This window comes from Trichechus manatus, unplaced genomic scaffold (assembly GCF_000243295.1).
Source record: "Trichechus manatus latirostris isolate Lorelei unplaced genomic scaffold, TriManLat1.0 scaffold00395, whole genome shotgun sequence".
Classification (NCBI taxonomy): Eukaryota; Metazoa; Chordata; class Mammalia; order Sirenia; family Trichechidae; genus Trichechus; species Trichechus manatus.
In genome coordinates, this window is record NW_004444331.1 from 151,974 (window position 1) to 177,031 (window position 25,058).

Below are 25,058 nucleotides of genomic sequence, written 5' to 3' on the forward strand. Positions count from 1 at the left end.
GATATCCATCCAGGATACTCACTGAACCCCACATAAGGTAGATCCCAAAAGAAAGTCACCAAGACATAATCAAATTTGGAAAAACCAAAGATAATTTTAAGAACAGCTACAGATAAAAAGTCATCTACAATAAAGAGTCAATAAAAATAAGCTTGGATTACTCAGCACAAACCATGCAGGCAAAAAGGCAATGCCATAACATACACAAAGCCATGACAGAAAAAACCTGCCAACCTAAAATTATATATCCAGTGAAACTGTCTCTCAAATATGATGGGAAAATTAGAGCAATTCCAGATAAAGACAAGTTTAGGCAATCTGCAAAAACCAAACCAAAACTGCAGGAAATACTAAATGGAATCCTCCGGTTAAAAAACCAATAACATCAGATAACAGCTCAACGCTAGAACAAAGGAAAGAGCAACCAGATATCAACACAGATAGTGAACTCATGAAAATAAATCAAACCTAAAACACTGAAATAGGGAAACAGATGTCAATATGTAAAAGATGACAACATTAAAACAAAAAACAAGGACTTAAAAAACGTAGACATAGATTTCTCATATGTAAAAGAAGTCAAGGCAACACAAATAAAAAACCGGTATAAACTCAGAAAAAGAGATAAATATTAAAATAACCACAAAGAAAACTAACACTCCTACAAGTCAAAATAGAAAATATATAAAGACTCAGCAAATACAAAATCAACAATTAGAAACATGAAAAGAAAACATACAAAGAAAAACGACTCAGCACAGAAAATTAAGTGGAACAAAGAAACTGTCAACACACAAAAAAAGACATCAAAATGACAACATCAAACTCATACCCATCAGTAATTAACGCTGAAGGTAAAACAACTAAATCCACCAATAAAGAGACAGAGAATGGTAGACGGGATAAAAAAACACAATCTGTCTATATGCTGCCTACAAGAGACACACCTTAAAGACAAAAACTAAAACAAAATAGTGGAAAAAAATATGCCCATCAAAAAAGATTAGGAGTGGCAATATTACACTCTGACAAAATAGACTTTAAAGTAAAATCCACCACAAAAGATAAAGAAGGACACGATATAATGATAAAGAAGTCAATACACTAAGAAGACATAGTATTTATGCACCCAATGACAGGACTACGAAATACATAAAACAAACTCTAACACCACTGAAAGCAGAGACAGCCCCACAATAACAGCAGAAGACTTCAACACACCACTTTCGGTGAAAGAACATCCAAAAAGAAGCTCAACAAGGAAACAGAAGATCTAAATGCTACAATCAACCAACTTGACCTCACAGACATATACTGAACACTCCATCCAACACCAGCCAAGCATACTTTCTTTTCCAACGCACATGGAACATTTTCCAGGTAGACTACATATCAGGCCATAAAGCAAGCCTGAAGAGAACTTAAAGCATCAAAATATTACAAAGCATCTTTTCTGACCATAAAGCAATAAAAGTAGAAATCAGAAAAAGCAAGGAAAAAAACTCAAAACACACAGAACCTGAACAACACCTTGCTCAAAAATTTCTGGGTTATAGAAGAAATTAAGGATAGAATAAAGAAATACATAGAATCAAACAAGAATGAAAACACATTCTACCAGAACCTTTCGGACAAAGCAAAAGCAGCACTCAAAGTTCAGTTTACAGCAATCAATGCACACATCCAAAAAAAGCCATAATCAAAACATTAACCCTACAACTCAAACAAGTAGAAAGAGAGCAGCAAAAGAAGCCCTCGGGTGCCAGAAAGAGGAAATCATAAGAGTTAACACTATTTCAGAGCACAAAAAAGGATGGAATACTAACAAACTCATTCTATGAACTCAGCATAACCCTGATACCAAAACCAGGTAAAGACACCCCCAAAAAAAAAAAAAAAAAAATTACAGACCAGTATGCCTCATGGACATTGACCCAAAAATCCTCAACAAAATTCTAGCCAATAGAATTCAGCAACATATCAAAAAAGAATTCACCATGATCAAATGAGATTTATGCCAGGTATGTAGGGATGGTTCAACATTAGAAAAACAACGTAAACTATCACATTAATAAAACAAAAGACAAAAACCACATGATCTTATTAATCGATGTGGAAAAGGCATTTGACAAAGTCCAACACCCATTCATGATAAAAACTCTCAACAAAACAGGAATAGAAGGGAAATTACTCAATATAATTAAGTGCATTTATACAAAGCCAACAGCCAACATCATCCTAAATGGAAAGACTTTGAAAACATTTCCCTTGAGAACGGGAACCAGACAAGGATGCCCTTTATCACCACTCTTATTCAACAATGTGCTGCAAGTCCTAGCCAGAGCAATTAGACTAAAAAAAGAAATAAAGAGCATCCAAATTGGTGAGGAAGAAATCAAAGTATCTCTATTTGCAGATGATGTGATGTTATACACAGAAAACGCCAAGGAATCCACATGAAAACTACCGGAAAAAAAGATTTCAGAAAAAGTTTCAGGATACAAGATAAACATACAAAAATCAGCTGGATTCCTTTACACCAACAAAGAGAACCTCAAAGAGGAAATCACCAAATCAAGACCATTTACAATAGCCCCCAAGAAGATAAAACACCTACGAATAAATTTAACGAAAGATGTAAAAGACCTATACAATGAAAACTGCAAGACGCCACCTCAAGAAACCAAAAGAGACCCGCATAAGTGGAAAAACATAACTTTCTCATGGACAGGAAGACTCAACCTTGTGAAAATGTCAATTCTATCCAAAGCAATCTACAGATACAATGCAATCCCAACCCAAATTCCAACAGCATATTTTTATGAGATGGAAAAACCGCCAACTTCATATGGAAAGGGAAGAGGCCCCGGATAAGTAAACCATTACTCAAGAAAAAAAAGTGGGAGGCCTCACACTACCTGATTTCAAAATCTATTATACCACCATGGTAGTCAAAACAGCCTGGTACTAGTACAACAGATACACAGACCAACGGAACAGAATTGAGAATCCAGATATAAATTTATCCACCTATGAGCAGCTGATATGTGACAAAGGCTAAAAGTCCGTTACCTGGGGAAAAAACAGTCTGTTTAGCAAATGGTGCTGGCAGAACTGGATATCCATCTTCAAAAAACTGAAATAAGACCGATACCTCACACCATGCACAAAAACTAACTCAAAATGGATCAAAGACTTAAATATAAAAGGAAAATAATAAAGATCATGGAATAAAAATAGGGACAATACTAGGAGCCCTATACATGGCACCAACAGAATAGAAACCGTAAGTAACAATGCACAAGCACCAGAAAAGAGACTAGATAACCAGGAACTCCTAAAAACCAAACACTTATGCTCATCAAAAGACTTCACCAAAAGAGTCAAAAAACAACCTACAGACTGGGAAAAAACATTTTTGGCTACGATAAACCCGATCATCGTCTATCTAAAATCTACAAGATACTACAAAACCTCAACAAAAAGACAGCCCAACTAAAAAATGGGCAAAGGATATGAACAAGCACTTAGCCAAAGAAGATATTCAGGTAGCTACCAGGGACATAAAGAAATGTTCACGATCATTAGCCATTAGAGAAATGGAGATCAAAACTACAATGAGATGGCATCTCACCCCAACAACTCTAGCATTAATCCAAATACACAATAATAAATGCTGCAGAGCTTGTGGAGAGACTGGAACACTTACACACTGTTGGTGGGAATGTAAAATAGTACAACCATTTTGGAAGTCGATTTGGCACCTCCTTAAAAAGCCAGAAACACAAGCACCATACGATCCAGTAACCCTGCTCCTTGGAATATATCCTAGAGAAATAAGAACCATCACACAAATAGATAGGTGCACACCCATGTTCACTGCAGCACTGTTCACAACAGCAAAAAGATGGAAACAATCTAGGTGCCTATTAACAGACAAATGGATAAATTATAATATATTTACATAATGGAGTACTAAGCAATGATAAAAGAACAAAGAAGAGTCCATTAAACATCTTATGACATGCAGGAATCTGGAGCGCATTATGCTGAGTGAATTCAGTCACAGAAAACAAATATTGTATAAGACCACTAATATAAGAACTCGCGAAAAGCTTTAAACACGGAACAAACAAAACGTTCTCTGATGGTTATGAGGGTGGGGAGGGAGGGTGAGAACTATTCACTAACTAGATAGTAGACAAGAATTATCTTAGGTTAAGGGAAGAACAGCACACACTATAGTGGAAGTCAGCACAATGGGAGGAAACCAAAACTAAGAAGTTTCCTGAATACAATCAAACACTTCGAGGGACAGAGTAGCAGAGGTAGGGGTCTGGGGACCATGCTTTCAGGAGACATTTAGGTCAACTGGCATAACAAAACTTAAGAAAATGTTCTGCATCCTACTTTGATGAGTGGCGTCTGAGCTCTTAAAAGCTTGCAAGCGGCCATCTAAGACGCACTGATTGGTCCCAACCACCTGGTGTAAAGGAGAATGAAGAACACCAAGGACACAAGAAAAGTATTAGCTCAGGAGACAGAAAGGGCCACATAAACCAGGGACTTCATCAGCCTGAGACCAGAACAACTAGATTATGCCCGGCTACCACCAATGACCACCCTAACAGGAAACACAACAGAGTCTCTGATGGAGCTGAAGAAAGGTAGTGGGCAGAAAAATTCTAGTAAAAACACCAGACTTAATGGTCTGACACTGGAGGAACCCTGGAAAGCATGCCCCTGGATCCTCTATCAGCTGAAAACTACAACAATTACCGAGGCCAACTCTTCAAAGACTGGACTTGACTGTGGGACATAAAATGATACTCGTGAAGAGTATGCTTCTTAGTTCAAGTAGATACATGAGACTAAACGGGCAGCTTCCGTCCAGAGGTGAGATGAGAAAGCAGAGAGGTCAGCAGCTGGTTGAATGGACATGGGAAAGTAGGGGTGGAAAAGAGGAGTGTGCTGTCACAGTACAGGGACACATATTAGGGTCACATAACAATGTATGTATAAATTTTCTATAAGAGATAACTTGAAATGTAAATTTACACAAACTACAAGAAACGAAACACACATATATGTATATACAAAAGGACTAAACGAACCAATAAAGACACAGAGTGAATTAAAAAACATGATCCGTCTATATGCTGCCTACAAGAGACACACCTTAGACTCAAAGACACAAATTAAAACTCAAAGGATGGAAAAAAAATATATCCAGCAAACAACAACCGAAACAGAGCACAAGTGGGAATATCTCCAAAAAAAAAAGCTTTAAAGCAAAATCCACCAGAAAGGATAATGAAAGACACTATATAATGATTACAGGGTCAGTACAACAGCAGAACATAACCATAATAAGTATATACGCACCCAATGACAGGGCTCCAAAACACATAAACTCTAACAGCACTGAAAAGAGAAATAGTTCGACACTAATAGTAGAAGATTTCAACACACCAGTTTTGGTGAACAGCAAAACATGTAGAAAGAAACTCAATAAAGACAGGGAAGATCTAAATGCCACAATCAACCTGACCTCATAGACATATACAGAACACTACACCCAACAGCAGCCAAGTATACACTCTTTTCCAACGCACAGAAGAGGAAGCAAATAACCAGAATAAGAAATGAGATGGGAGATATCACAACAGATCCAACTGAAATAAAAAGGATAACAGAATACTACAAAAAACTGTATTCCAAACAAATCTGAAAACCTAGAGGAAAAGGACAAATTTCGAGAAACACACTACTTACCGAAACTAACACAAACCGAGGTAGAAAAACTAAATAAACCCATTACAAAAGAAGAGTTTGAAGAGATAATTTTAAAAAACTCCCAACAACAACAAAAAAAGTCCTGGCCCAGACAGCTTCACTGGAGAATTCAACCACACTTTCAGAGAAGAGTTAACACTAGTTCTACTAAATGTATTTCAGAGCATACAAAAGGAATATTCAAGCACTCATCCTATGAAGCCAGCATAATCCTGATACCAAAGCCAGACTGAAAAAAAAAAAAAATTACACAGCAGTATCACTGATCAACACAGACACAAAAATCCTCAACAAAATTCTAGCCAATAAAATTCAACAGCATATCAAAAAAATAATTCACGATAACCAAGTGGGATTCCTATCAGGTATGCAGAAATGGATCAACTTTAGAAGAGATAAGAACTACAGGATCTTATCAATTGATGCAGAAAAGGCATTTAACAAAGTCCAACACCCACTCCTGATAAAAACAGCAAAACAGTAATGGAAGGGAATTTCTTCGACATAATTAAGGGCATTTATATAAAGCCAACAACCAACATCATTCTAAGCAGAGTCTGAAAGAATTCCTCTGGAGAACGGGAACCAGACAAGGATGCCTTTTTCATCACTCTTATTCAACATTGTGTTGGAGGTCCCAGCTGAACTGAGATGGTATATCACTGTAGTTTTGATCTCCATTTCTCTAATGGCTAATGATCATGAGCATTTCTTCATGTGTCTGTTAGTTGCCTGAATGTCTTCTGTGGCAAAGTGTCTGTTCATATCCTTTGCCCATTTTTTAATTGGGTTATTTGTCTTTTTGTTGTTGAGGTTTTCCAGTATCTTGTAGATTTTAGAGATTAGACATTGATCGGATTTATTGTAGCCAAAAATTTTTTCCCAGTTTGTAGGTTGTCTTTTGACTCTTTTGGTGAAGCCTTTGATGAGCATAAGTGTTTGATTTTTAGGAGTTCCTGGTTATCTAGTCTCTTTTCTGGTGCTTGTGCATTGTTACTTATGGTTTCTATTCTGTTTGTGCCATGTTTTAGGGCTCCTAGCATCGTCTCTTTTTTTTCTTCCATGACTTTTATCATTTTCGATTTTATATTTTGGTATTTGATCCATTTTGAGTTAGTTTTTGTGCATGGTGTGAGGTATGGGTCTTGTTTCAGTTTTTTGCAGACAGATATCCAGTTCTGCCAGCGCCGTTTGTTAACAAGACTGTCCTTTCCCCAATTAACGGACTTTGAGCCTTTGTCAAATATCAGCTGCTCATAGGTGGATGAATTTATGTCTGGATTCTCAATTCTGTTCCATTGGTCTATCTGTTGTACCAGTACCAGACTGTACAACAGCATTTTTTAACAAGATAAACAAATCACCAACTTCATATGGAAAGGGAAGAGGCTCCAGATAAGCAAAGCATTCCTCAACAAGAAGAACAAAGTGGGATGCCTCATACCACCTCATTTTAGTACCTATTACACCGCCACAGTAGTCAAAACAGCGTGGTATGGGTACAAGAAATACACAAACCAACAGAACAGAACTGAGAACCTAGTTGTAAATCCATCCACCTATGTGCAGCTGATATTTGACAAAGGCCCAAAGTCTGTTAAATGGGGAAAAGAAAGTCTTTTTAACAAACAGTGCTGGCATAACTGGACATCGGTGCTGGCATAGCTGCACATCCATCTTCAAAAATATGAAACAGGATCCACACCTCACACCATGCACAAAAAATAACTCAAAATGGATCAAAGACCTAAATACAAAATCTAAAATGATAAAGATTATGAAAGAAAAAAATAAGGACAACGCTAGGAGACCTAATCCACCGCAAAAACAAAACACAAACCATAAATAACAATGCACAAACACCAGAAAAAAAACTAGATAACTGGGAGCTCCTGAAAATCAAACACTTATGCTCATCAAAAGACTTCACCAAAAGAGTAAAAAGACAATCTACAGAGTGGAAAAACATTTTTGGCTACAAAGAACACAATACAGACTCCTGGACAGAGCGGGAAAAAAGTGTGGACCAGATTTAATGGTCTGACAGAGACTGAAGGAACACCCAAAACTATGGCCCCCGGATGCTCTGTTAACCCGGAACTAACACCATTCTCAAAGCCCACGCTTCAAAGATTAGACGTGTATAAAACAAAAAACACACGTGAGGAATGTGCTTCTTAGTTCAAGCATATACACAAGACCAAATGGGCGACTCCTGTCCGGAGGCAGGATGAGAAGGCAGGGCGGGACAGGAACTGGTTGAATGGACACAAAGTTTTGTATGAGAAATTAACTTCAGCCGTAAACTGTTACCTAAAGCACACACACACAAAAAAAGACAGTAATTTGGTATTTACATGGTAATGTAAACGTTTAAAATATACAAATATTAGATATTACTTATTGGTCAGTTTGGCTGTGTTTGCTTATACAGTTAGTTTCTGAAATAAAAAATTGCATTATTTTATCATTTGTTTCAATTTTTGAATCTTTTATTCATGATTCCAATTTTCCAAAGTAATTCTACAGTTATTTCTCATTGTTCTAGTTCACTTAGTCAAACTTACATTGCAATCTATCATTCCCAAAATTTGTCTCATCTGGAAGGCATTATGCCAAGTGAAGTCAGTCACAAAAGGACAAATATTGTATGAGACCACTATTATAAGAACTCAGGAAAAGGATTAAACACAGTAAAAACATCCTTTGATGGTTTTGAGGGTGGGGAGTGAGGAGAAAGGGAAATCACTAGCTAGTTAGTAGACCAGTGTCAACTTCGGTGGAGGGAAGGACAACAGACAATACGGGGAAGTCAGCACAACTGACCAAAACAAAACCACCGAAGTTTCCTGGGCACATCCAAACACTTTGAGGAACTAAGTAGCTGGGGCTAAACCCTGGGGACCACAGTTTCGGGGGACATCTAGGTCAACTGGCATAACAAAGTTTATTAAGAAAATGTTCTATATCCCACTTTGGTGAGTAGTGTCTGGGACCTTAAAAGCTTCTTGAGTGGCCACCTAAGATACATCTATTGGTTCCATTCCACCCAGAGCAAAGGAGAATGAAGAAAACCAAAGACACAAGGAAAATACCAGCCCAAAGGACTAAAGGACCACATGAACCAGAGACTCCACCAGACTGAGAGCAGAAGAACTAGATGGTGCTCTGATGCCACCAATGAACACCCTGACAGCGAACACGACAGAGAGTCCTGGACAGACCAGAATAAAAACATAGTACAGAATTCAAGTTCACATAAAAAGACTAGACTTTATGGTCTGACAAGTTCCGGAGGAATCTACGCACGGGCTCCTTCTGTTCTAAATCTCCTCCTCCAGACCCTAAAACTCCTGCTTCTCACATGCCTTTTTCACTCTTGAGCTGTACGTTGTAGTTTCTTGGAAGTGAACACTGGGTTCCCATTTGCCTTTTTCATCTTTACTTGCTGTCTTTTGTGTTATTGCTTTCTGTTGTGTTGTCATAAGAAGAAGAGTCATAGAGTAGAACACAGGCATAGAACCTATAAGCCTGTTGTTTAAGCTTGCCTGACAGACAGGCTAGTTTATGGTTCTCATCAGACTAAGATCCGCTTGGACAAACGTTGCTGTGGGTCACCAATAAAACCAGATGAAGCTCCGCCTCCACCTTATTTTTTTGTCCTGAACATTTGGCTTTGATACAGAGAGCATTCTCTTTGGTTTTCCACCTGCTGTGGGGAACTGAATGTCAGGTCTGTGTTTGGAGGAACCAATCATCAGGCTGGAGGCCTGAGGCACAAGTTGCATAAGCATTACATTCCTACCGATTGTGCCAGCTCTCATGGAGTCATTTAAGTATAAATACTCCTCTTCCAGAAAAAAAAACTGCTTATTTGTTCTTTCATCCCTAACTCTTGTACTTATCTTTTTAAAACGTATAACTTTGCGAAGGATGATCTAAGCCTTTAGTGGCCACTTTGGGGAACTTCTGGTATGAGTAAACAGGTCCATTTAAGACGTACATTACAAAAGAGGGAATCTTTCACTCCAGGAAAAAAATAGGGTGCTTGTTTTGGTATAAGGAGATCTCAAAAAGACAAAATGATTCTAAAATTGTTTCTCTGAAATATTTTTAAAGCATGCAGAAAATAAAATTAAATCCTTGATTTCAGTGGAAGCAATTGTTAATCCCTCTGCTCTTCCTTAACCATCTTTGCCCTTAAAAATCAGACCCTCTAATAAATTTAACCACTGCTGGCTTGGAGTGCCAACAATGGTTGAATTTAGACCTTGGAGCCGAGCTGAACTCCAAGCAATAGTTGAAAGTTTTTCAGATCCCTGGAAAAGGATAAAACTATGTTTACAGAGGAATTTAGAATTTTCCTGTGTGCATATGACCTTGGACTTCCAGACCTTTACCAATTTACCCACATGTTGGTGGGGCCTGCAGACACAAGAAAATGGATGGAAAAAAGTAGACTGCATCATTGCAAAAAGGATCTTAAAGACCCCACTGTCCATGCTTCAAGGGTCAATATAGAAAATGACAAGAAAAATAGATCAAGCCTTACTTGATGGCATTCCCTATCAAAACTGATTATAGTCTATTATTCAAACATGTAAACAAGAGAAAGATGAACCCACAGGAGATTATAAAACCAGATTAAAAGAAACAAACAATACTCAGGAATTAAAGATCTAGACAAAATTGCGTTTTAGTTGTTTGCTTTGTAAATGAGTTAAAATCTGCAATAGGAGATTTAATTAGAAAACAAGTTAAAGTGGAAAATCACTCCCCTGTCAGAATTTCAACACTTAGCTGAACAACTTGAAAGAGCTTTAAAACAGAGAAAAACTAGCTGAATTAGTTGCAAACATACACAAACAGGAGGCTTTTAAGTTGTTCATGGTTTTGGTACGCTTTGGAAACAGAGAGGTTGTTTTTACCTCTGCAAAAATGCCAATTAAAAATGGACAACAGGAAGCCGAGTAATTAAATGCCTCGTTATTACCCAAAGAAATCTCAATCATTAAAACTGAAGCTGATACTCGTAAAATTAACCATGAATATCAAAAAAATTGCACTGGCTGATTACCATGCTAAATTACCAGCCACTCAAACTCCTTTAACCTCAGAACAAAAACTATGTATTGTGAATAAAGTCCCTCTTGACAAGGTAACCCCAAGGAACTCTGGAAAAGCCCAAATGGAGGCCTTCAATACTGAAAATAAAGATTGAAGGCCTGAGTTTGCAAAATAAACCCTGTCATAGCAGGCTGATCATTCTAGAATCTCTTGAATTACCCCGTCTTTGAGCCTTGCATACAGCAACTCATCATAAAAATCAACAAAATGATTCTTATTATAGCTCAGCACTGGTGGGGTAACCAAAAAAGCAGTTCAAAGAATATATAATTAATGTACAGCTGTCAAATTCATAATCCAGGAAAGATTCTTCAAACCACACCTGTGCCTCCACACACAGACCTTTTGAGCACCTGCAGATGGACTTTATTCAATTGTTTTCATCAATGGAATATAGCTATGCTTTAGTAATTGTTCATTTTCTGGAGAGAATAAAGCTTTCCCTTGCCAAAAGGCAGATGCTACTACAAAAGCCAAGGGAAAAAAAAAACCGTTAAAACAAATTTTTCCTCTTTGGAGTGTGCCTGATGGACTGTCCAGTGATTGATGAACACACTTTACAGGAAAAGTTAAAAAATTTCTGTGTTCTGTCTATTTGGCAATATTTACATTGCCAAGTCACCCCTAGTCACCTAGAAAAATAGAGCAAATAGAATGTTAAAAAACAAACTAGCAAAAATTTCAGAGTCACTGAACTTGCCATCGTCAAAGTTCTCCCTCTAGCACTCATGGTTATTTGATCAACACCATCAAGGAATCATCGGCTACCACCTTATAAAACTGTAACTGAAGGCTCCATGCATTAAAGATCTATACGTTATATAGACCCAATACTGCAAAGGCCTAATGGATCAGTCCCAAGCTTAAAAACTCAAGTTTATTCTCAACAAGTAAAAGCAGCCTTCCAGGACCACCTTTTGAGAAAAGACACATCCCTCATAATTTAGAACCAGGAGACGTGGTGCTCTAGAAGATATCAAAGGAAATCAGCCCTCAAAAGAAGCTGGACAGGATCATTCCAGGTGCAACTTAACACACATACTACAGCCAAATTAAAAGGAACAGACCCTTGGGTACACTTTTCCCTATTAAAGAGGGCCCCCTGCCAAGGATAATCCCAAGAACTATCTGACTTAAAGCTCAAATTTACTTGAGATCACTGTATCCCAGAAGTAGATGACATCACGAAAGTAGACAGCTTCCTCTCAAGACTCCAGAACAAGACTCCCCTAGATTTCCTTAGCTTGTTCCCTGCTTCTTTGTTAACAATTCTGATGATTTATTCCCTCTAGAAAACACCCTTATTATCCTTTTTACACTTCCCATTGACCCCTTTTGCCCTAATATTAATCATTCTGTTCATTCATCTGTTGACAGTGGACCTGACAAAAATCTATTTTCTAAGCCAAAAATGGATTATTTTTCTAATGTGACAAAATTTCTAAAGATTTCCCTCTCAACTGGTCAAGATGATATGGCCTTGGCTACTTGATGCCTTCCTTGACCATACATCCTACACTCAATGCTATTCAAGCACCTAACCTTCTTTTGTATATCACATTATTCCATGAAAAAAGAGACATAGTAGAAAACCCTTTGGTCTACTCTAGTGCCAAATTTCATTCTGTCGTGAGAATTTTCCTCCATTTGGAAATCTATGATTTACAAAGAGCCATTATAAACATATCTAAAGTTATGAAACAAAATTTTAACTCTAATTTTAAAACTATTAAAATTCTTCAAAATGAGATAAATAGTTTAGTTTCTGTGGTCTTGCAGAATCACAGATGCTCTCACAGCCCAAGGCAGAGCATGTGCTATAATTTATGAACAATGTTGTTTTTATGTAAACCAATCTAGACAAGTAACCACCAATTTAAATACGCTTAAAGAACAACTGCAGGTAATTCATCAAATTGGATAACCCCAAACTTTTCAATAGAAAAATCTCATTCTAGACTTGAGTCATGGTGTATAGACTTTGGGGAAACATTATTAGAATAATTATGTTTTGCTTGATTATGGTCATGATATATGTTTTATCTACGCTTTTACTTATCTGATTTCTAGACTATGCAGTTGATGTTTCTTCCCTTCCCCAATAGCTCAACAAATGCTTCATCTTCGATTATAAGAACAGAAATAATGAGAAACTGGAAACGACTTGTCTCTGGCCTATAGGTACCAATTTGACTCCTTGTTCTCTGCAAAGAAAAAACAACACTCGTTCTGAAAATTAGTCCCACAGACCTCCATTTGGGAAAGGATACATTCCTCATAATTTAGAAGAATGAGATCAAAGGATTAATTTTAACTGCACAGCCACCAAAGACTTACAGATAAGATTTTGCTGAACCAGTGGATTCCACATCAATTCAATGGAAACTACAAAAATACAGTGAACTCACAACTGAACAAGAACAACGACTACCTGAGATGGTGACCAAGGTTCCTAGTTGGTCAAAAGGGGAAACTGTTAAATGTAAACTAAGAATCAATGGCCATTTGTTCCAGGTGCAAAAACCTTTCTGAGGACAAATAAATTAAAATGGCCATTTGTGCCAGGTATAAACTTTGACAGAATAGAATTTTTAGTGTTCTGACTGTAAAAAACTTTCTGAAAAGAACCTCACAGTTAAAAATGTTTCTGACTCAGCCCACCAGGCTCCAATTCCCAACAGATGTGTGTATTCACAAAACCAATGACAGAAAGATCTACGCTTTGTAAGACCCTCCCTTTGATTAAACACGTATTTAAGATCAATCATTTGTAACTTCCCTACTGGAAATCCCTACCTTTAAAATCCCTGTATTACCATTCCTTATGTGAGCACCTTGCCACTTTCTAATGGATGTTCCTGTTCATGAAGTTCTAACCTCAACAAACTCACCTCAACAAACTATAACTGACTCATTGATCAAATTTTTCTCTTCAAGCCTCTCATGCCAGACAGTGAAACTGTAAATGTAAAGGAAAAGTTCTTGAAGGAAATTAAAAGTGCTACTCCACTGAATACGCCAATGATAAGAAAGCAAAACAGCCTCATTGCTAATATGGAGAAAGTTTTAGTGGTCTGGATAGAAGATCAAACCAGCCACAACATTCCCTTAAGCCAAACCCTAATTCAGACCACGGCCCTAACTCTCTTCAATTCTGTGAAGATTAAGAGAGGTGAGAGGGCTGCAGAAGAAAAGTTTGAAGCTAGAAGAGGTTGGTTCATGAGGTTTAAGGAAAGAAGCCATCTCCGTAACATAAAATTGCAAGGTGAAGCAGCAAGTGCTACAGCAAGTTATCCAGAATATCTAGCTAAGATAACTGATTAAGGTGGCTACACTAAACAACAGATTTTCAATGTAGATGCAACAGCCTTATATTGGAAGAATATATATCTACGACTTTCACAACTAGAGAGAAATCAATGCCTGGCTTCAGAGCTTCAAAGGACAGACTGACTCTCTTGTTAGGGGCTAATGCAGCTGGTGATTTTAAGTTGAAGCCAATGCTCATTTACCATTCTGTAAATTTTATGAAAGTTGACTGCCACAATTTTCTCCTACAGAGCGGCTGTTGGGTTTGAACTGGTGACCTTTTGGTTAGCAGCTAAGCGCTTAACCATGGGGCGACCAGGGTTCCTGTATATACATTAAAAAAAAAACAAAAACCTAAACCCGTTGCCATCAAGTCAATTCCGACTCACAGTGACACACAATGGAATATTCATTCATTAAGACAAAAGTTCTGTTCATGCTACAATATGAATGTACATTGAAAACATCCTAAGTGAAATCACAGACACAACAGGACAAACATTATATAATCTCACATATGAAATATAAACCCCTTGCCACCGAGTTGATTCTGACTTATAACAACTGTATAGGACAGAGTAGAACTGCCCCATAGGGTTTCCAAGGAGCAGCTGGTAGATTTGAACTGCCAACCTTTTGGTTAGCAGCAGAGCTCTTAACCACTGTGTAACCAGGGCAGTGATTAAGAGCTCTGCTGTTAACCGGGTGGTGCAGTGGTTTTGAATCAGTTTTGAATCAACAAAGCCTCATTCACTCCCTTAAAGAAAGGAACTGAAACTCAGTCAAGCAAGACAGGGGCTCTCAAGAGACTCACAATGGAAAACGCAAACACATCCAAGGGCCGATCCTGACTTTTACCTCACCCAACTAGACCAGGTTCCTGTAGTTCTCCAACATTATGTTCCTTTACAAAGCCCTCTGAGCAGGATCTAAGCATTCCCACACCTGGAAGAACTTTGTGGACAAGTCAGTGTATATCAGTGGTACCTGACATTAAAAACTCATTTCACCTATGGTCCACAGGGCATTGACTGTGGGAAAGAATTCCAATTTTCACACACTATTACAGGAAGAAAGATGTGTAAGAATCACTTTTGATTGATGTGTTTGGACAGGTCCATTTAAGAAAATTTTGAAGACATACAGCCCTAATTTTAATCTATGACACTTTTCCATCAGAGGATATGAGTTCATTGTAGGTTTTATATTTTTGTGGATGATAAAATATACAAATTAAAAAATAATTCAACAAGTTGTCTTTAACCAAGTGTAAATATTAGGTTCTAGCCACCAGATAAGGTGTAATTTCTCAAAGGAGACAAGAGTCACAAGTCATCCCATGAGGGATAACAAAGAGGCAATAAGAGGCTTTAAAGAAAGGTTAGGATACAACCTTGTGATCATAACAAAAAAGACTAGAATTTTTAAGCATTCCTCACATGCTAAGCATTACTCTAACTTGCATTTTGTGTTAACTTGTTTAATTACATAATACCCAATTAGATGATTATCTGTTCTCACTTTAGAGAAGACAAAGCTGTGTTACAGACTTTAAGTAACCTGCCTTTGTCAAACAACTTAATAAATGGCAGAACCCAGGTGGTCAGGTTTTAGAACCAAACCCAAAGAATCAGTCAAGCAAAATATAAACCATGAAAAGGACATCGGCAGAGTTTCCTAACTGTGAAAACTTAAGTTAAAAACCAACAAGGAAATGGTTAAAATGCTGTCATATACGCACACGCGGACACACACACAATAAGTCACTATTTTTAATACTATTAACATGACAACGTCAAAAAAGGTAAGGCCATGGGAAAACTTGGGCATTTATTCAGGATGTGATAGAGTCTTTTATAGAAACCTATGGTGCATGCAAGAGCCCTGGTGGCAGGGTGGTTAAGAGTTCGGCTGCTAACCAAAAAGCCAGTAGTTCGAATCCACCAGCCGCTCCTTGGAAACCCTATGGGGCAGTTCTACTCCGTTCTATAGATTTGCTAAGAGTCAGAATTTACTCGACGGCAACAGGTTTGCTTTTTGGTACGGTGCATGCACATCCACAAAATGAGAGCAGCTGTCTCTTAATGACAAGATTTTCTGGCTGGATTTTCATTATCATCTCCTGCTCACGTTTTTCAGTATTTTGGTACAATAGGCATATTTAAATCCTGCTTCTGCAGTAAAGAATTTGAGCTCACCTAAAGAGAGGTCTGGGCTATGTCCTGGCTCCTGGGAGGTAACTCCTAAACCCTTGGAATTTCCAGAGTGATATGAGTGCCTTTGCTATTCATGGTGGGCCCTTGGTCCACACTTGATAGTTTACACTAAAGAGGGGACTCACAGTGGAAGCTGGTAATGCCAGAAAGACATGATTAGAGAGTTGTGGCTTTGGGCCCCATGATAACAATCTGACTTCCTGGAGGGAGAGGTTAGGGAGGGCTGGAGACTGAGTTCAACCACTTGAGCAGTAATTCAATCGATCATGTTACTGTAATGAAGCCTCAATAAAAACTCTACACATGAAGATCATGTGAACATTTAGAATTAGCAATACACCATGGTTACTGTCTCACATCAATGCCATCAATCGCGTTCTAAGGATGTGGAAACATTGCATATGGAACCCTCACAGACTCTTCCCCATGTGTTTCTTCTCTGGTTCTAATTTGCATGCTTTCACTGTAATAAATGTGATCAATAGTATAATAGCTTCCAGTGAGTTCTGTGAGACTTTCTATTATGGAACCTGAGTGTGGTTCTGGAAAATCCCCTTTCAGTTGGTGTGAGAAGTATGGAACAGATCTGGCAATCTGGAGAAGAGTACACTCAACCTCGAGTTGGGCTAACTTTGGTAGTACATAATTTTCTTAAAAGAATAATGAAGATTGCTCCTGGAACATGAGTGTGGATTACAAAGGAAACCAACATGATTACCCATTAGAATATCCCTTCTGCAATAAGTAAAACGTATAGTAAATAGTGCCTTCATTTTTCAACCACATCTCAAATAAAACAAAATCCTAAGAGTTTTCATTAGACAGTTTCCACATATGCAGGCAGTGTGACAAAAACAAGGGGCTCACTGAAAGTGATTTCCTCATGCTCTAAATGCATCTATTTCTAACATATGCTTCTAAAGAAAACTTTAATATTGTTTAATAAATTCTCCATCTCTCATTAAAAATAAACTTAAAGATCTGATTAGGATGACTGTTGATCTTCTACAATATCTCAAAACATACTGAGCTTTTCACACATCACCTCTCTTAAACAGAGCCCTGGTGGCACGGTGGTTAAGCATTGGGCTGCTAACCAAAAGGTTTGCAATTTGAATCCACCAGCCACTCCTTAGAAACCCTATGGGGCAGTTCTACTCTGCGTTCTAGGGTTGTTATGAGTCAGAATCGATGCAAATAATGGGTTTGGTTTTTTTTTTTTTTTTGGCGGGGGGGTTTAAATAAGACTCCTATTAAGTAAATATTATTTTCTTTCTGTAGCTATTGTAACAAGTCTAGTAAGGTTAAGGTATGTACCATGTGATCCTTTTTTTCACTCTTTAATGTTTTTTATGTTTTTGTTTTAAATTCCTGAGTCCCTGTGTAGCACGAACTGTTAACATGCTCAGCTGCTAATCAAAAGGTTAGAAGTTCGAGTCTACTCAGAGACTACTTGGAAGAAAGTCCTGGAGACCTACTTCCAAAAAATCAGCCATTGAAAACTACTGTGACACACATCGGGTCACCATGAGTCAGAGTAAACTAAAAAGGTAACCAATTTTTTCTTCATATTCCTAAGGGAAAATTAAATTTGAAAATACGATATTCATGAGTATGTATGAACCTAAAATATATGTTCAAACATGACTAAGTAGAAACATAAAAATTCAAAGAGAAATTGATAAATTATTAAAGTTCAACGAAAAATTAAAAATATTCCCTTCGAAATCATCATGCAATAATGCAATAAAATGTAAGCACATTGGCAATTCAATTTAACTAAATTAGTGACTAGAAACTGAACTTTTATCCAAGACACCTGGATACAGCGACTGAACATTCATCAAATATAACCATGTAGTGAATCATAAAGAAAATGTCAGCTAATATCAAATAAGGAAATATCTTACCGTATTTAACAACTCTTCTATTACTGGATATTGTGTTGTCTTCAGTTAAAAATAAAGTTGTCTTACAATCTAAAAAAAAAAAAATTAAGGAGCTATCAAACACACCACAGGTTTATAAAATCAAACGAAAATCAGATAGTGAAAACAAAACTAAACAAATCAAAAAGCAAAAGATAGTAAGCGTACGCCGAATTTGATTACAGGAAAAGCTTTTTATAATCTACGTCGTAACTTTTAAATGACCAATTTAGAGTCGTAGTGAGGAATAAAAGGGAATGTGACCAAAGCAGTGATGTTGAAGAAATTTATTTTTAACAATATTAAAAAAAAGTTCTGAAAATAAACCGACTGTTCAAATTTTTAAACCAAGAGAAGGAAAAAGTAAGCCCAAATTTCGTATTAAAAATTAAGTGTTAATAAAACTTAAATGATAAGCTTCAAGAACGAAAAGAAGAAACGGATTATCTGACTGAAAATGACAAAATTAAAAAAACTTTCCGACTCGGTCCTGGGCCGTGGAGCGCGGCCGAGGCCGTCCTGAGGGCCAAAGGGACGGGACTGGGGGGTGCAAAGGAGGTTCCCCCGCGGGGCCTTTCCGGACGCGAGGTGGGGAGCGGTCGGCGAAGGTCAGGCAGCAAAAGGGCAGGCGGGATCCACAGTTCCGAAAGCAGGGAGGCCGCGCGACTGGCCTCGGCGCGGGTTTAACCGGAAGCAGACGAGGATCGGGGACGACAGCCAGCAGGTGCTGGGCCTTGAACCTCCGCAGGGACCCCCGGACCCTAGGCGGGGAGGACGCGGGGCCGGATGGGACGCGAAGTTCGGGGTTCGAACTAAAAACACGAAACTCACCCAAACTGCCTCGTGGGACCGACGCTCCGAGAAATTCTCTTCCGGGTCGGCATTAAATGGTGCCGGGGCGGGGCGGGGCGGGGCGGGGCGGGGCGTGGACGTAGGCGCGGGTGGAGAGGAGTGGGACTGGGCGATGAGGAAGTGGGGCGTGAGCTATTCTGGGCTTGGGTTTTCCTTGTTCTTCCCAATGGAACTTGATTCTCCGCATTTGATCTGATTCAATGCCTTTAAGATCCTAAGGACTAGAGCTGCTTCCTGCCTATTTTAAGTTCACGTTTCAAACACTTTAAGTAAAAGGAAAATTGTGTAGGTCACATGTATTGGAAGCTGAGATGTTTTCCTTCTACCGTGTGGCAAACTGGTAAAATCAAATGGTCAGTCAAATTAAATGACATTTAATTTGTCATTGTATTCAACGTTGTTGAGATAAATTATAAATTCAGACAGCTAAGACTCCTGTAATTAAACAAGTTATTTCATTGATCAAGGACTGGAATTATCCGTGTTGGTGGATGCTAGAATGCAAAATGCAAAACTTTGCCCTGTGCAGAACCTGCAATTTCATGCTGACTTCCACAGAACTTAATTTCCATTTCTAGTCCCTATTCACCCAGAGGTATAGACACAAATCTCAGCTCAATCCTGGAACTTTCCTAATGCCAGGACCTGGCTTGTGGGGGTGTAGGGCTTAGGCATCTGATAATTTTGGTCAAATCAAGTAAAAGAACAAAGATTTCTATTTGTATAGATATAAATTTCTTTCTCCTTTACATTTAATTTGTCATTCTATTCAACATTGTTGAGATAAATTATAAATTCAAATATCTTTGAGATAAACTTACATGGCATCTTGTAATTTGCTTAAGTCATTAATTTGTAAATATTTCATAAATTCAAATTTTTCTTTGCCTTTATTTTAAAAGTCATTTGGAAGAGAATTTTAAATTCGAAAATTGAGATATTTTCATTTGTTTTTTGTTTTCTCTTTCTGAAAGTTTTGTGTCAAACGTGCATACTGAGGCTTATAAAGGACATATATATTAAATATACATATATTGATATATATATATAAGGAGCCCTGGTGGCACAGTGGTTAAGACCGCTATATATATTTTTCTCCCACTGAGCAGCTGTTGGGTTCCAACTGCAGACTTTTTTAGCGGTCTTCTTCTGTAAAGATTATAGCCTTGGAAATTGTGTAGGGCAATTCTACTCTGTCCTATAGGGTCACTATGAGTCAGCATCGATTTGATGGCAAAGGGCTATATTGATATATATGAGTTATATATTACATTGTTATATTAAACCTGAACAAAACCCATTGCCGTGGAGTCGATTCCAACTCATAGCAACCCTATAGGACAGAGTAAAACTGCCCCATAGGGTTTCCAAGGAGTGACTGGTGGACTCAAACTGCTGACCTTTTGGTTAGCAGCCAAGTTCTTAACCACTGCACCACCAGGGCTCCACTCTATTGTATTAAAATAGATTAAATAATTCTCTGGGTGGTGCAAGAAGTTTGTGATAGGCTGCTAACCTAAAGGATAGTTATTCAACCCACCCAGCAGTGCTGCAGAAGAAAGGTCTGGCAATCTACTTCCATAAAGATTATAGCCAAGAAGATCCTATGGAGCAGTTTTACCCTGTAACTCATGGGGTCACCATGATACGGAATTCACTTGAGGGCAACAGGTTTGGGTGTTTTGAGGTGGCTCAAACAGTTAAGCGCTCAACTACTAACTAAAAGTTGACAATTTGAATCCACCCAGTGGCACTGTGGAAGAAAGGCCTAACAATCTGCTTTTGTAAGATTACAGTCAAGGCATTATTAAGGGCTTGCATAGCAAATAACCTCTTCCTTTTGAGCGTTGTTTATTCCTGAGTTTTGATGATCAGGCAAGATTAATAATATTTCCCCCTTTTCATTAAATTGCAGATGGAAATTCCATTTAGATAAAATATCTCTTCTTAATAAATTAACAGTTATTTGCGGGCTCAGTAGGAAGGGGTTGAAATCTTCCGTAGAGCCAATAGACATTGGTACAGGTTGAGAATGAAATAATATTTATTCTTTATTTGTAACTCCCACTGTAACAAGTCTTTTTACTCCAGGGCAGAGGCTTTTTAAGCAAGTGGGATTTATTGCAGATAAGGTAACTGCAAATCAATTAAAAATTTACAAGGTTCTCCATTAATATACATAGCTGTTTCTCTTTGAGAATTTAGAGCTACTACAGGAAAGTCCCTGTTTTGTCTCCAGAGCCCCTTCATTCTGAATCAGGGTAAGGAAGAGCGGCTGAGGTAGAAGCCTTCTGTTTATTCTTTAACTTACAGCATTCGCTTTTCCAGTGGCCAGGGTTTTTAGAATAGTTGCAGAAATTAGTATTTTTAGGTCTATTGGAGGATTAAAAACCATTTTTCTGAGTAGGCCCACGTAGCTATTGTAACTGGAGGGCCATTAACTTATTTAATTTGTTAGTTTCAGCAGTTTGCTTTGTTTCTAAATTCTAAGTAAGCTCATGAGCTAAAGTAGTAGTTAATTCTTCAATGGAAGCTGCTTTCCACTCTAAATGATGCTGTCTTTGCTGTCTAGTGCTGGTGTAACAGAAACATCACAAGTGGGGGTCTTTAACAAACAGAAATTTACTCTCTCACAGTTGAGGAGACTAGAAATCTGAATTCAGGGTGCCGGCTCCAGGGGAAGCCTTTCTCTCTCTGTCGGCTCTAGGGGGAAAGGTTCTTGTCATCAATCTTCCCCTGGTCTAGGAGCTTCTCAGTGCAGGTACCCCAGGTCCAAAGGACATGCTCCCCTTGTGGTTCTTCATTCTTGGTGGTAGGAGGTTCCCCATGTCGCCGCTTGCTTCACTCTTTTATATCACAAAAGAGATTGACTCAAAATACAACCTGATGTTATAGATGGAGTCCTGCCTCATTAACATCATAGAGGTATGATTTACAACACATAGGAAAATCACACCAGACAACAAAATGGTGGACAATCACATAATACTGGGAATCATGGCCTAGCCAAGTTGATACACACATTTTTGTGGGACACAATTTAATCCATAACATTCTATCCTTTAAAAAAATCTAAACCCCATAGGGTTTCCAGGAGCAGCTGGTGGATTCAAACTGCTGACCTTTTAGTTGGCAGCCATATTACTTAACCACTGCACCACCAGGGCTCCATTCTACCCTTTGGACCCCAAAAATTCATGTCTTTGCCACATGTGAAACACACACCCTTCATATAGCAAAAGACTTAAATCAACTCCAAGTTGAAAATCCAAAAATTCCTCTTCATCTGTGAAATCTAGAATACAAGCTAGCTACTTCCAAAGTACAATGGTGGAATACGCACAAGCTAGAGATTTCCATTACAAATGGGAGAAATTACAGAGAAAGAAGGGTAACAGGCACCAGGCAAGTCAGCAGAACACATTACATTAGCTCTCAATGCTTGAAAATAATACTCTGTTCTCTGAGACCATTTAGGCAATGCCCCTGCCCTCCACACTATGGGTGCTGGCCACACTCTCTGGACTCTGAGTGGAGGCCTCTTGGCTCTGGGCTTCAGATCTGCCTTCCAGGCTGTCTGGAATGGCAACTCTGTTCTCTTGCATTTGGGCGCCCCATTCTCCTAGTCCATCTGAGTAGTGACTCCACTCCCTCAGCCCCAGCAAACCCCATTCTTCTGCCCCCTGGGCATGGCAGCCCCACCCCCTCAGCTTTGGGCAGCAGATCTGGCCCCATCCCACTGGCACTCGTGAAAGGCAATCCCATACTCCAGAACTAAGTTGATGAAAATCTGACTCTTTGAAACCTAGGAGGCTGTCATGGATTGAATTGTGTCCCTGAAAAAATCTGTCAACTAGGCTAGGTCATGATTCCCAGTATCATATAATTGTCTACCATTTTATCATCTGATGTGATTTCCTTATGTGTTATAAACTCTGTAACTATGATGCAATAAGATGGATTAGTGGCAGTTATATTGATGAGGTTTACATGATTAGTGTCTTAAGCCAATCTCTTTTGAGATATAAAGGAGAGAAGTGAGCAGAGACACATGAGAACCTCATACCATCAAGAATGCAGTGCTGGGAGCAGAGCATGTCCTTTGGACCTGAGGTTCCTGCACTGAAATGCTCCCAGAACAAGGGAAGACTTATGACAAGGACTTTCCTCCAGAGCCAACAGAGAAAGCCTTCCCCTGGAGCTGACACCCTGAATTTGGACTTGTAGCCTACTAGACTGTGAGAGAATAAATTTCTCTTTGTTAAAGCCATCCACTTGTGGTATTTCTGTTATAGCAGTACTAGATGACCAAGACAGAGATCATGGCTCCACCCTTTGAGACTCCAGAGGTCGTGGCCCTACCATTTGACTGAGGCAGCTCTGCTTCCTCTGTTCCTTGTCTCTTCAGCTTCTGCTTCCTGGTTCCCTGGCCTCTCGGTCCCTTGAGCATCTCCACCTGTCTCTGCCTTGCTAAGACAGTGTTCCAAAGCTCTTTAGCTCCAATAAGTGCCTGGAGGCACCCCACGACACAAGGAAGCCTCCTGTGCAAAGGCACTCAGCTCTCTTGCTCAATGGGTCTGTGTCAGCAAGCCTAGCTCCACCAATAAGTGCCCAGAGGCAACCCACTCCGCTAGGAAGACTCCTGCCCAAAAGCACTGAGCTGTCTTGCTCCTTGGGTCAGCTCCAGGGCTGACTCGCACTGGTCTCCTGGTTCTGCTCCTGCCATTTCTCTGCTGCTGCTTCTCATTGTCTGTGCTGTCTCCAGTGTAACAGCTCCCCTTACTTCCTCCTGACTCCTGACCAGAATTGTCTTTGATGTCCATAATTCCAACAACAGTCTCTTCAAAGCAATCCAGGATTGGTTTTAGGATTATTATTAGGTACTTTAAAACTCTTCCAGCCTCTACCTATTCACAGTTTCAAAACTGCTTCCACATTTTAGGTGTCTGTTAGAGCAGCACCCCACTCTCCTGGTACCAAATTCTGTTTTAGCTATCTAGTGCTACTATAACAGAAATATCAGTGAATGGCTTTAACAAATACAAATTTATTCTCTCACAGTTTAGGAGGCTAGAAATCTGAATTCAGGGTGCCAGCTCCAGGGGAAGCCTTTCTCTCTGTTGGCTCTGGGGGAAGGTCCTTGTCATCAATCTTCCCCTGGTCTAGGAGCCTCTTAGCACAGGTACCCCAGGTCCAAAGGACATGCTCCCCTCATGGTTCTTCATTCTTGGCGGTAGGAGGTCCCGTCTCTCTGCTTGCTTCTCTCTTTTATATCTCAAAAGAGGTTTTCTCAAAATACAACCTAATCTTCTAGATTGAGTCCTGCGTCATTAACATAACTGCCTCTAATCCTGCCTCGTTAACATCATAGAGGTATTGATTTACGACACATAGGAAAATCAGATCAGATGACAAAATGGTGGACAATCACACAATACCAGGAATCATAGCCTAGCCAAGTTGACAAACATTTTTGGGGGATACAATTCAACCCCATAACAGATGCTTCTTGACTAATGCTGAAATTTCAGGCTTGAGGCTGGAAATAAATGCTGCATTAAAAACGCCTTCATTCCCTCATCTGATGAGTTCAACTCAGAATGTTCTGAGAACTTTTGAGATAATCTAGATTGATAATCATGAACACTCATATCTCTGTATTGCATACAAGAATGGACTTTTGTCCAGTCTTATTTTTGGAAAGGTGTCTTAGTCATGTAGTGCTGCTGTAACAGAAATACCACAAATGGATGGCTTTAACAAAGAGAGTTTATTCTCTCACAGTCCAGTAGGCTACAAGTCCAAATTCAGGGCGTCAGCTCCAAGGGAA

The 25,058-nt window shown here is 38.9% G+C and overlaps 1 protein-coding gene across 7 annotated transcripts in view; it reads right to left on the minus strand.

Moving 5' to 3' along the window:
* Nucleotides 1–19,235, minus strand: part of LOC101353124 (zinc finger protein 596-like) — a 52,912-nt gene extending 33,677 nt beyond the window's left edge. For all 7 annotated transcript variants that reach the window (XM_023725777.1, XM_023725776.1, XM_023725775.1 and 4 more), the window contains exons 1-2: nt 19,208–19,235; nt 18,359–18,427 (exon numbers count right to left, since the gene is read on the minus strand). The gene's annotated coding sequence lies outside the window, so the exon portion shown is untranslated. The remainder of the gene's footprint in view (nt 1–18,358; nt 18,428–19,207) is intronic.
* Nucleotides 19,236–25,058: the final 5,823 nt, after the last annotated feature.